The sequence below is a fragment of the Adiantum capillus-veneris genome, chromosome 2, assembly GCF_014529385.1.
Source record: "Adiantum capillus-veneris isolate H3 chromosome 2, ASM1452938v2, whole genome shotgun sequence".
In the NCBI taxonomy this organism is placed as follows: Eukaryota; Viridiplantae; Streptophyta; class Polypodiopsida; order Polypodiales; family Pteridaceae; genus Adiantum; species Adiantum capillus-veneris.
This window is the reverse complement of record NC_140932.1, coordinates 99055284-99068106: the sequence shown is the minus strand read 5'-3', so window position 1 is coordinate 99068106 and position 12823 is coordinate 99055284.

Sequence of the window (12823 nt, the reverse complement as noted above, 5' to 3'; positions counted from 1 at the left end):
ACCAATTAAGAAAGAAGAAAAGTTGCTTTGGTAAAAGGTATCAAGCTCTCTCTCTCTCTCTCTCTCTCTCTCTCTCTCTCTCACACACACACACACACACACACTCCATTTTCTTCTCTAGAGATATATGCTCTTGTTGAATCTTCGAATGGCACAACCGTACTTACACAAATGACAAGAATGCACATAGTATAGAGAGATTGAATCAAAGAATTAACATAATCTAAAAGCTAAAGACATATTTAAACATATCAAAATTGGGACATGAAGATCATGATGTAAACACAAAATTATGTCAGCGTCTCTCTCTCTCTCTCTCTCTCTCTCTCTCTCTCTCTCTCTCTCTCTCTTCAAGATTTTCTCTTCTAGTTTCTTGTTCTCTCTATCCTTAGACTCACTTCAATTCAAATACAAATGTGGCTAAAAAGCACTCTAGTTACTTCGTTAGCGTAGGAGCCAATTTCAAATCTCTGGCCTCTCAGTAACGCAGTTAATGAACGCATTGAAAATTGCACGCTGTCATGGGAATGGCACATTCCCTCATATTATAAAAATTAGGGAAGATTGTGCAAACTCTCCCATGCAAGGAGACTTGCATGTTTTCTTTTTTTTTAAACATAATAATGGAACAACAAACAATAACATTGACATCTTGTATGATCATGAACATTGAGCTTGACAAAACTCTTAACACTCCTTGTGGTTTTTGGCAAGGTACCCCTCTGAAGCATTACGATCAGTAACCAATTTTTATGGAGGTACACCACTGAACCATGACGATCAGTATCCCAAACACTCTCAGGTAAAAAAACTAACACTCTCTCATGAAATCTCTCTCTCTTCTCTCTCTCTCTCTCTCTCTCTCAGTTTCCAATATTTTGTTTGATCTCAATTCGATGGAACATAGCTAAAGAAGCACTCTAGTTTGAAATTTGAGGGTATTTTGGTGATTTCCTGAAAAATTTTCTCTCCCTCTCTCTACATATCCGTAGGTGGTACACGTATCTCGTTGTCTCTCTCTTTCTTTGTATCACTTGACAGGCGGCATAGTTAGGGTAAAGGGACTTAAGGCCACCTAAGAGGAAACACACACTCCGAAAAGCACGCTAAACAGAATCGAGTGCTTAGACGCTCAAAATGAAGATCGAGATCGTTTCTACCAACAACAAAAATCTGGAATCAAGTTGCATTTATACAGGCGAAGAACGCCCGAACAACATTTTTTATGTGTATAAAAAATGGGTGTAAATAGGAAAGCAGAATGGGGGGGCATTTAGAGCCATTGTGCCAACAAGGCTTAAACCCAAGATCTAATGGCCACGATTGCAAGTTGGCTACATTGTCCACCCCAACTCTCACCCATTTGTGTCTCACAATGGGTCGGAAAGTGCACAAAAAAACTGACCCCGGCAGTCCTCCTAAAGGGGGGTGGTTTTTTATTGGCCCCTTTACCCTATCTCTCTCTTGGTTAGTGGAGTCCCATGCTCCGCTGCCATCCAAGGCTATCTGCAAGCGCAAGAAGGGCAATCTTGCCAGAGTGAGAATGGAGGGAGGGGAGGGACGCAACATGCCACTTAAAGCAAGGAACACTCCCTTCCGAACAGGCAGGATATGGCAAGGTGAAGGGTGGGCAGGTGCTGCAAGCCAGAGGAATCGCAGGATGCGAGGACAGGTTGCCAAGGAGTCTCTTTGTAGTGCAGTGCCTCACACAGGAGGCCGCGAGAGAGAAACTGGCTTCTTACAGGCGCAAAACATGGGAGGGTACAACCCCATTATTCAGACCAAGAGGTGCCACGAAGACGTGCACACTTGCAAAGCAAAGCAAGAGCGAACGTGAGTGCACTGGGCATGCGTAGTGCCACGATGAGGCATTGAGAATGGGCAAGACGGGCTGGCTACCATCGGCCAGAAGCAGGTAGAAATTTGATGATCGGCACAAGGCACAGGTGTGTGGAGGAGAAAAGTACACCCACACATGGTACGTGCAGGGAGCAGAGAAACATTACAGGCGTTGAGGGGAATCTGTGAAGATTTGTTGTAATGAGAGGAGCCTAGTATGTTGTCCCAATCTTTGCAGCAGGACACATCCGTTAGAATCTATGGAGATGCTTGTCCACAAGGTTGGATAAGGAAATGCAGGACAGGACACGTAGAGAGAGAGGGAGAGGGAGAGAGAGAGAGAAAAAAATCTGCCTGAAATATCGCTCTGGGTATTGTTTTGAAATTTGAGCGGTATTTTACAATAGTGATATTTTACAATATGCAAAGTATGTTCTACGATTCTGGGTTGATTTTTTTGAAGCAAATAAAAGGAGATACTTGTTCCACTTAAAATGAAAAGGGGGCGTTTGGTTTTCAATGAGATGTGTAACTGAGGACGTGTGGCCAACGGGTGGTGGCAAGGCCACATGACTAAGTGGCACGGGGTCTTAAATGACCCCAAGAGGTGGGATCTACGGATGGGGTTGGGTGGGGGGGATCACGAGGACGACGAACGACGGACAAAAAGTCAACTCAGGTCAGAGTGGGATTTGAACCCAGGTGAGGCATATGCTCTATCCACGTGCATGCGAGCGTTTGGTTGCCAAGATGGGAAAACATAAATATATAAAATAAACAAAAATGTTGGAAAGTAAACTAGGCTAGATCTGACGATTGCCACGCTCTTCACTTTTTGTGCCTTGCTTTCCTGTCATCAATCCCATGACTCAAGCTTCCATCGAGACCCCGTGTTACTTAGTCACGAGGGTGGTAGGCGGGTGCGGATTGGCATGGAGGGGGCCAGTTGATGCATGACGCATGCAAGGAGAACACCAGGTGGCAACACATTCAGGGCCCAAATGGCGGACTAAGGTAAGGTGATGACTATGTGCGGCCCAAAATGAGGCTGGGTAACTTCTTGATGTAACCTTTGGTCTCTCAAGGCTACTTTGTACATTTGTGGAATATCTAATTTATACACTCACTTTTGTTAGTTTGGCAAAAAAAAAAAGTTGAAGCATCCCTTCAAGTCTTTCAAGTTCAACTCCCTTGAGGGCTCTCTTTGTTTGGAGCGTGTTGGGGCGGGGGCCATTGGAGAGAGAGAGAGAGAGAGAGAGAGAGAGAGAGAGGTTTTGTGGCATTGTGCAGTTAAAAACATTGGGATGCTATATTCGCTATCATTAGGTGGCCTTAAGTATCTTAACGGTGGTCATCCTTTATCTTTTCTCAAAAGAAAAAATCTTTCTCCATCTTGGATCCCCACCAGGGGTGGGAACATCTCAAGGTTTCAGAGGGCCATGGACAAAGTTTAGAGCAAGATGCAAAGGTGGGCATATGTGCTCCTTCCATTCCACAACAGGGTGAAGGGGATCAACTCGTTTATGATTTCATATTTGTCCTTCATCGGACCCCTCCTCAAGATAGCAAAATGCGATTGGAAGGAATTCCTAAAAATTGTGAAAAAATTCATATGGAAAAGTAACACCAAAAATACAAAACCTTGGTAGTGGACTAAATGGGAGTGCATTGCTAAACCCAAGGATCAAGGCGGCATCGGGATCCTTGACCCAGGAATCTAAATTTATGGTTGCAAGCACTAAACAAGATCAGATCTAGGTCATCTCATGACAAGGGTCATGCTCGACAAGGTGAAGCTAATCTCCCAAAGGGGGCCATGGAAAGAGGTCAGGGTTCATGACAACCTACTAGCTCTCGATGGGCAAACCTGAAACTAGGCGATGACATGGGTGAGTTGCTACATAAATGCCCCTGTAGTCATGCGTTGTAAGGTTATACATATGTGACAATCTTGAGTCTATGGGTTGTATTTGTGTTGGGGTGACTTCCCTGGTTGCCACTTAATCTGTTTGAAATTATTTTTTGTCACCACCCCTTGCTCACTTGGAGTATCGATTATTTGTATGTTTCGTTTTTTCTAATTCCATCTATCTAATTCTCTTGTTTGGAGAGAGTATCTCCCTACGATTTAAAAAACATCGTTATCGTAGCGAATCTAAGATGATGCCCAGCTATCAAATGCAGTCATTGTTAATGGAAAGTGCTTCTGCCGGCGCTGTCCTCAACACCAAGCTAGGCGAGCATTCCTCTTGTAGTTAGAAGACCACTGTTTACATTCAGCCTTCGTTGGCGGCATGAAGCTGAGCAACAGGGCACGGCCTGGGAAGAGATTGAAAGAATTTTTATATAGGATAAAAGGTGTGATTTGAAATCACAGAAAATGGCTGGCTGAGTTGGTTAGCTTCAGAATTTGCTGACACGGCCCTTCAGAGTTCAAATCTGGAATCCGGATGCTAATTTTGTTGCTCTGTGTATGCCAAGCCAGGAAATGAGTTACAATCTCGGATCTCAGAAGATTCTTGTACAATATAATAGCAAACCCATCAGTATGTCTAATCTCACCAGTATTGCCCAAACAAAAGAGAAAAAGAATAAAAGTGATGAGCGAGGGTGTGAATCGTGGAGCATGAAAGCAGGATGAGCGAGGGTGTGAACTATGAAGTGATGGCGGGTCTTTTGGATCAGTGAGGTGCATGCTTGTGACTTGTGGGGGTGTGATTTCCTCTAGCACTCTTCGTCATTTGCGGGCAGGTTTGAGCTTGGGGTGAGTAAGTTGTCTGCTTTTGTCCTAGGTAAAGGGGCCAGTACCGGAGCGCCTAGCTTGGAGTGCTTTAGTCTTCTTCATCAGAGCTCAATTTTGAGCGCAAAGTAGCTCATTGGAATTGTCTTTTACAACACTTTCACGAAAATAACATGTTGTGCTCCGGAACCAAAAGTTATGGCACCATTTGGAATTCTTGTGTATCAAAATTGGGGGCCAAAGAGAAATGTGACTAGGGCCAAAAGTAGCAAATCGTGGCCATGGAGGCCAGAGCTCATGTAGCGGCCAATGGGAAGACTTCATTTCAAAGGAGCTAGCCATTGAACCTCTGTTCTTTTGTGCTTCTAATGGTCCCTAAATGTAAAAGGTAGTGGGCTACGGCCGTCTAAGTGCTGGGGGGCGTAATATTATTGGCCCCTTTACCCTCTCAGTGATTGACAATGGGTGTTATTTGCGAGTCATTGTTGGCACCTGCAGCCTTGCCTTGTGGAGGTGGAAGCGGGTTCATTGATCGCAATCCAACATCAGTGGAAGCGGGCATCTGTAGATAGTGATTTATTGGCATTACACTGTGCTACAGGTATTTAAAGGCAAGTTTGTAGACTGACTAAGTGAATCTCAAGGATCGTGATCCGATCAGCCACCCAGCCCGTGGTCATTTAATTAAGAGAGAAATAGGGTGGGCAATTTGGTGGGGAGGGGGTTCTCACCTCTCCCCTTGGGCCTCTTTGCCAATCTGAGGATGAACCTTGATGGAGTAACTCAAGCTGGCACTAAGGGGTCATCGGCTCCTACTTCGCAAGACTTTGCTTGTGTTTTTAATGAAAGGAATAAAGAGCGCATGTGAGTTGTATGCTAGCACAGCTAATCAAGAAAAGGTTTGGAAGCCGTTCCAATTTTAAGTTCGCACATTGGCCGAGGATATCTTGTGTGGATCCATTAGACTAAGTCAGAACAAAGAAAATGATGGATACATGTAGCATGCTAAGTTCAAACCAGAAGCTGCACTTCAAGGCCTTTAGGCTCATTTTGCTCACTTGGTGGTGCTTTACTTTATGGGCCATTGGATGATGACTCAAAGCCTGTAGGAGTGGGTGACAACGGAAACCATTTACAGCATTGAAAAAAGGAATCTATGTGGCAAGATGTGCATCCGGACAAACAGTTAAGGAATTGGTGATGAGAGGGGGCATTTGGGGGGCATCCCACTTTGCACATGTTATGCCTTGGACACCGGAGGTCTATCCGAATGAAGAGCTCATGGAATTTTGCCTGCTGTGGGTTACGTTCATGGATTTCCACTTTGGCTGAATGACTATTGATTCCATTGTTGATTTGTTGGTCACGGGGTTGTTCATTCCAAAAATGCACTAGCAAGTAAGGTCAGGCTTGGACTTAAAGGTCTATATTCTTTGGAATTTGAGCAAGCCTATTCCCAAGTATTTGGATCTGGGTATGGGCAGTTTTGGTAACTTTTGGCAAGAGTTTGCGTTCTCCTTGTTTCCAAATGCTTGCTATAAATACCGCATACTTGGTCATTATGCTAAGGATTGTTAAGAGGTAGAAGTGGCCCGTATCCCAAAGGTCAAGACAACTTGGAAATGTGTCACTAGGGAGGCCAAACTTTTGGTAGATGATCCAAGGCCAGAAGGTAGGGCTAGAGAATGGGACTTACCTTGCATAGAGAAGACTGAAGAGAAGGTATGCCCATCGATGGAGATGCAAGAGGAATCAATAGTGACTAGGGAACCATCAGTTTTCATGAGACAAGTAAAGAGGCATAGTGCTCCACATCAGAGAAGCAAGATAAGCCCAATGACCTCATCCATGAGCGATTGAAGGAGAGTGGGCTTTTCAACAAGACCTTAGATATGGCTGATAGTTTGTTAAATTGGACAAAGAAAATTCCTTTGGCTAAATACTCAACAAACTCCATTGAATCGCCTTGATTTAGAACATTGGGATTATAATGTCAATTGATTAGCTCGGCCATCGTTGGGACTCTGCCCATAAAGCCAAACATTAGTGTCGAGTTGGTAAGTTTGGCTAGCTGTTTCTTGATCAAGGCTAGAGGATTGGCCATTGTATGTTAAGTATGGAGCCTGATTTACCCCTTGTAATTTTTTGTATTAAAAATGCACATTTGTAAGGCCGCCTTATGAGGAGAAGCCATCGTGCGTGAAGAAAAATCACTCTCCGGAAACCAAAATTTTCACGACCAGTCTCGAGGACGACGGTCGGAAAGTGGTCGAAAAACGACCGATCGTTTGGTCGGTTGGCCGGTAGTCAATGGCTGGTGGTCGGAAGTCATTGGCCGATGTGGCTGGTGGCCGAATTGACTAACAGGTGGCCGATTTCAAAGGCAGACTTGTCTTCTCAAGGGCGACCACACATGGGCGGAATGGAGGGTCCGATTTGAACTTGTCTACACAAGGGCGGCTACACACAGTTGCCTCTCATGGGAGAGGGTTACCTTTTGGCCTATAGAAGGAGGTCATTTCTACACACATTTCATAGTGTGAAGTTGATGCAACAAGGTGGGTGTGAAGTGGTGAGAGTGAAGCAAGGCGAGAGCTCTATTAAGGGTATAATCCCTTTGTAATCTATTTCTTGTTTGAAGTACTAAAGCGATTGAGTGGCTGTTTTCCCGTGGATGTAGCCCACATTTGGTGAACCACGTATATTATATGCTCCTCTCTCTCTCTCTCTCTCTCTCTCTCTCTCTCTCTCTCTCTCTAATCTTGAATGTAAAAATTTGTCTCTCTCCATTAAGTAAGCTACTCAAATATCTATTTAGCTACATCTTATTTCCTAACAACTGGTATCAGAGCAAGGATTGCTTGTAGCTAAAGTATCTCAAGGAAAGGATTCCTTGAATTGAGTGGGAGTAACGACGGAGGAAGGGAAGCTCAAGATTGAGAAGTTCAATGGCAAAAACTACCAACATTGGAAGATGCAGATTGAAAACTATCTCTACCAGAAGGACCTCTATTTGCCACTAGGCGGTCTTGCAAAGAAGCCCGCAACGATGGGAGATAAATTGTCCTTGATCGAAAGGCACTAGCAACAATCCGGTTAAGCTTAGCGTCAACGATAGCCTTCAATTTTTTGGAGATGAAGACCACAAAGGACTTGATGAAGTCACTTGACGGCCTCTACAAGAAACCATCGACGTCCAATAAGTTATTTCTTATGAAGCGCTTGTTCAATATAAAGATGTTAGAAAATGGTTCATTGCAAAGCACCTAAATGACTTTAACACAAACATAAGTCAACTTCGATGATGAAGTGTGAGCTCTCCTTATACTATCGTCTCTATCAGATAGTTGGGACAACCTTGTGATGGTTCTAAGTAACTCTATCTCTAGCACAAATACTCTTAAGTTTGATGATGTTTTGGGTGTTCTTCTAAGTGAGGAAATGCGAAGGAGAAGCACAGGAGAATCATCAAGTATTGCATTGTGAGTGGAAACAAGAGGAAGACCTAAGGAGAGGTTCAAAAACCAAAAGGGTCATGACACTCAAGACGGAGCAAGTCACGCACAAAGTCAGTTTTCTTGAATGTTCAAACTGTGACAAGAAGGGCTACGTCAAGAAGGATTGTTGTTCCAAGAAGAAGAAGGAGTTGGAGTCTCAAGACAACAAGCCAGCATCAGAGACCAATGTGACAGGTAAAGTAGAGCAAGATTCTCTAATTCTCTCATTAGACAATGTGTCTAATTCTTGGATAGTAGATTTTGGGGCTTCATTCCATGCGACACCACACAAGCAACATTTCCAAAATTACACCAATGGTAATTTTAGGTATGTATACTTGGGAGATGATGAAGCTTGTGAAATTATTGGCAAAGGTACAGTTTGTGACAAAACTGCTAATGAAAATGAATGAAGCTTAAAGATGTTAGGCATGTTCCTTCTCTGTGCAAAAATTTGATCTCTACAGGACAATAGGACAATGAAAATCACAACATTGCATTTGGAAACAAACGGTGGAAGATCTCAAAGGGATCTTTGGTGGTTTCCAAGGAAGTAAAGCTCGGTACACTTTACTTGTGTACTATCAGTACGTAACCTTTAACTTCTGCAATGGTTATAGAAAGGACAGTGCGGTGTGGCACTATCGGCTTGGGCATATGTGTGCTAAAGGAATGCAAATCCTTCAAACAAAGAAGCTTCTACCAGGTATGAAAGAAGTGGACTTAAAGTTCTGTGAAGATTATGTTTATGGTAAACAAAAGAGGGTAAAATTTCAAAAATCAGGAAATGAAAGAAAAAAAAAAAACTTCAGTTAGTTCATTCTGATATTTGGGGTCCTGCAAATACACCATCACTTGGTGGCTCATTGTACTATGTAACATTCATAGACGATGTGACCAGAAAAACATGGGTTTATGCCATGAAGAATAAGTCTCATGTGTAAGAACTAGGGGAAACTAGACTGAAGATCCTCCTCCCAACCTCCCATTATATAGGCGGGCTCCTAGCCCCTTGCCCTAGACGGATCCCCTGTCCACACTGTTTAGCCCAACCCTTGGCCGTAGTCCATGACCATCCTAGTTCTTAGGTTATAGGACCCTTGTCCTGACATTACTCCCCCCTTAAGAAGAGACAAAAGTGGGAAACTTCTTCTTAAGAACACTAATGTTTTCCCAAGTGGCACCTTATTCAGGTCGGTCTTTCCACTTGATTAAGATTTGTTGTCTTACGTGATGTCGTGTACGCAACTCATGATAATCCATAACACGTTCAGGTTCATGCGGTAAGGTAGGAGGTTCAATGTAATCAACCAAAACTGCCGGTCAATGACGTTGCAATCCCCATGTAACCGCTTTCGAAGACGGCTTATATGAAACACCGGATGAATGCGAGAATGTGATGGTAGTAATAGTTTGTAGGCACGATCACCGACTCGCTTGAGTATTTTGACAGGCCCACAATATCGGGGAGATAATTTAGGTGTCGGTCCAGTTTTCAGACTTTCTGAATGTTCTGGCACACGTAAAAATACTTCCTCCCCTTCTTCGAAGGTAACTTTCCAACGTTTCTCATCAGCATATTTCTTATACTGATCCTGTGCTTGCCGGACATTCTGACGAGCAAGTTTCAGCATATCCATATGGTCTTGGAGAAAATCCTTAACCTGTTGGAGTTTTTCGGTTGCCAACCCCACCGTAATTGGTGACCTAGGTTGAAACCTGTACATGAGCATGAAAGGACTAAAACCTGTTGTGACATGCTTAGAACTATTGTAGACAAACTCGAGAATAGGTAAGTGTTCTTCCTAGTCTGACTGTTTTTTGCTGACGTATGCTCTTAGTATATCCTCTAGCACCTGGTTAACCCGTACCATTTGACCATCCATTTCTAGATGATCAGCTGTACTGAGGTTGAGTTGTGTACCCAATCGTTTAAATACAGCTCTCCAAAAGTGGCTGTTAAACTTGGAATCACGGTCACTAACAATGTTACTTGGCAACCCATACAATTTGTATAGATTGTCCACAAATAACTTTGCTAGTTCCTGTGTCTTAACCGTTGATTTGGTCGGAATAAACTTACATAGTTTAGTCAACCTGTCTACGACCACCCATACTGAGTGATGACCTCGTATAGTGGTTGGTAAACCTACAATGAAATCCATAGAGATAATTTCCCATTTTCCATTGGGAATTTCCAAAGGATGTAAGAGTCCTCCTGCTTTCAGGCGCTCTTCTTTGTTAACTTGACATTTTTGGCAATGCAAGATATAAGCTTGAACAAAACCATGTAGACCTGGCCAGTCAAACTGTTGTCATACGAGAGAATAAGTTTTTCTAATCCCCGGGTGCCCTACACTTGGACTATCATGACATTCATAAAGAATTTGGCACCGAATGTCTGTGTCCGTCGATACACAAACTCTCCCCTTGTGGAGTATGTACCCATTGTCGATGGTAAAATGCTTCCATCGCTGTAGTTCATCACTTGATAAAGAAGAACTAGGTGTGGAGGTTAATTGTACACTACCTGCATTGGAGTGAGAAGGATCCCTCTTTTGAACATGGCACCACACTTTGGAATATGTTCCATCATGCTCATATTTGACCTTGAGAGAATCTAGAAATTCACTACGAAGTTCCGTGAACAAGAGCGAATTGATCTGTGGCATTCGACTGAGAGCGTCTGCCACTACATTGTATCGGCCTTTATGATAACTTAATTTGGCGTCATATTCCTGAAGGATCTCGGTCCACCTGGCTTTTCGACCCTTTAAATCTGTTTGTTGTGTAAACCATTTGATGCTTTCATGGTCAAACACAATCTCGAACTGAGCACCATACAGATAGTGCCGCCATGTTTTTAAAGTAGACACTATTGCATAGAGTTCGCGTTTGTAAGTAGAATAATTCTGTTGAGCTTACATCCAACTTCTTACTTTCAAATGCAATCGGTCGTCCGTCTTGTAACAGAACTGCTCCAATAGCACGATCACTAGCATCCGTTTCCAAAATGAATGGTTTCAAAGGATCTACAATAGCCAGTATAGGAGCTGTAGCTAATGCGTCTTTGAGTGTTTCAAACCTGTGTTGTTGAGCGGAACCCCACTGAAAAGATTTACCTTTTCCTTTTAGTTGGTCCGTCATAGGTACAGCAATGTGAGCATAGTTCTTAACGAACCTTCGGTAAAAACCTGCAAAGCCTAAAAAGATCTGTAATTCTTTCATATTTTTAGGAGGTGGCCATTTCAGTCTGGTATCCACTTTGGATTGATCCATGTATAGTCCATTAGCTGAAATAACATGCCCTAAATAATGACTTTCCTCCTTGAGAAAATCACATTTAGATTCCTTGGCATATAACTTGTTTGTGCGTAACAACTCAAACACCTGCCTAAGATGTTGTAAGTGTCCTTCTTCAGAAGCACTATAAACTAGAATGTCATCGAGGAACACAATGACAAATTTGCCTAAATATGGCTTCAAGTCACTATCCATAAGTGTCATGAATGTTGCTAGCACATTGGTTAACCCAAAGGGCATCACCAAAAACTCGTAATGTCCAAACCGTGTTCGGAATGCAGTCTTAGGTATATCGGCAAACCGAATACGGACTTGGTGATATCCTGACCGAAAGTCGATTTTTGTAAAAATTCGAGCATGAGTTAGCTTATCAAATAACTCATCTACCCTTGGCAATGGGTATTTGTTCTTAACTGTAACCGCATTTAAACCCCGGTAGTCTACGCACATGCACATACTGTCGTCCTTTTTCTTCACTAAAAGGATAGGCGAAGCCCATGGTGAAGAACTGGGTTGTATAAACCCTCTGCTAAAGTGGTATGATGGTATATCCTTTTCTCCTAACAACAACACATGTGTGCCATGGGAATCAAACATCAAACTGTTGTGCTCATAGCTACGCATCAGTGATGGCCCTAGGCTATGCAACCACTCCCTACCAAGAACCACATTAGCCCTTTCCATGTTCATAACTTGAAAATCCAAATAAGTAGAGTACCCTTGTACTTCCAATGGAACAGCTCATTGAGTGTCCCATATTTCAGTATCATGTCCATTCATCATTGCTACCGTGTAGCGGTGGGTACTCGGAGTTTGAGGCAGTTTGAGCTTTTTCACCAATCCATAATTGATGAAATTGTGAGTAGCACCGTCATCTACCAAGATGCATGTTGGAATAAGGGTTGCAGAGAAACACACACAACTTGGAGAAGACGAAGGAAGCTCAAGGCACACAATAGAGAGTGTGTTACTTAGTGTGCAATGGAAAGATAGATAGCCCTAGAGTGATGGACGTATATACAATGCACGGGGGAAAAAACCTCCTAAAGAGGGAAAAAAAGCCCCGGCGGTCCTAGTGTGTTCACACACATCACTACCACATGTATATGGTAACAAATCCCCCCTCGAGTGATGCGGTGAACGAGAGCTGGCACATGAGTAAAGGGAAGTGCCATGCCCTGAGGATAGGATCAGTCCACAAAGGGGAGTAAGCCCAAAGCTTTGCGGAAAGCTTCAAGCTTCTCACGAGACAATGCCTTTGTGAAAAGATCTGCAAGGTGGTCATGTGTTGGCACATAAGCCAAGCTGATCTCTCCTGCTGAGAGCCTCTCCCTGACATAGTGGTAATGAACCTCAATGTGCTTTGTGCGAGCATGAAAAACTGGGTTCCTCGCAACTGCCAATGCGCTCTGACTTTCAGTGTAGATAGTGTTGGCAGTGTCCT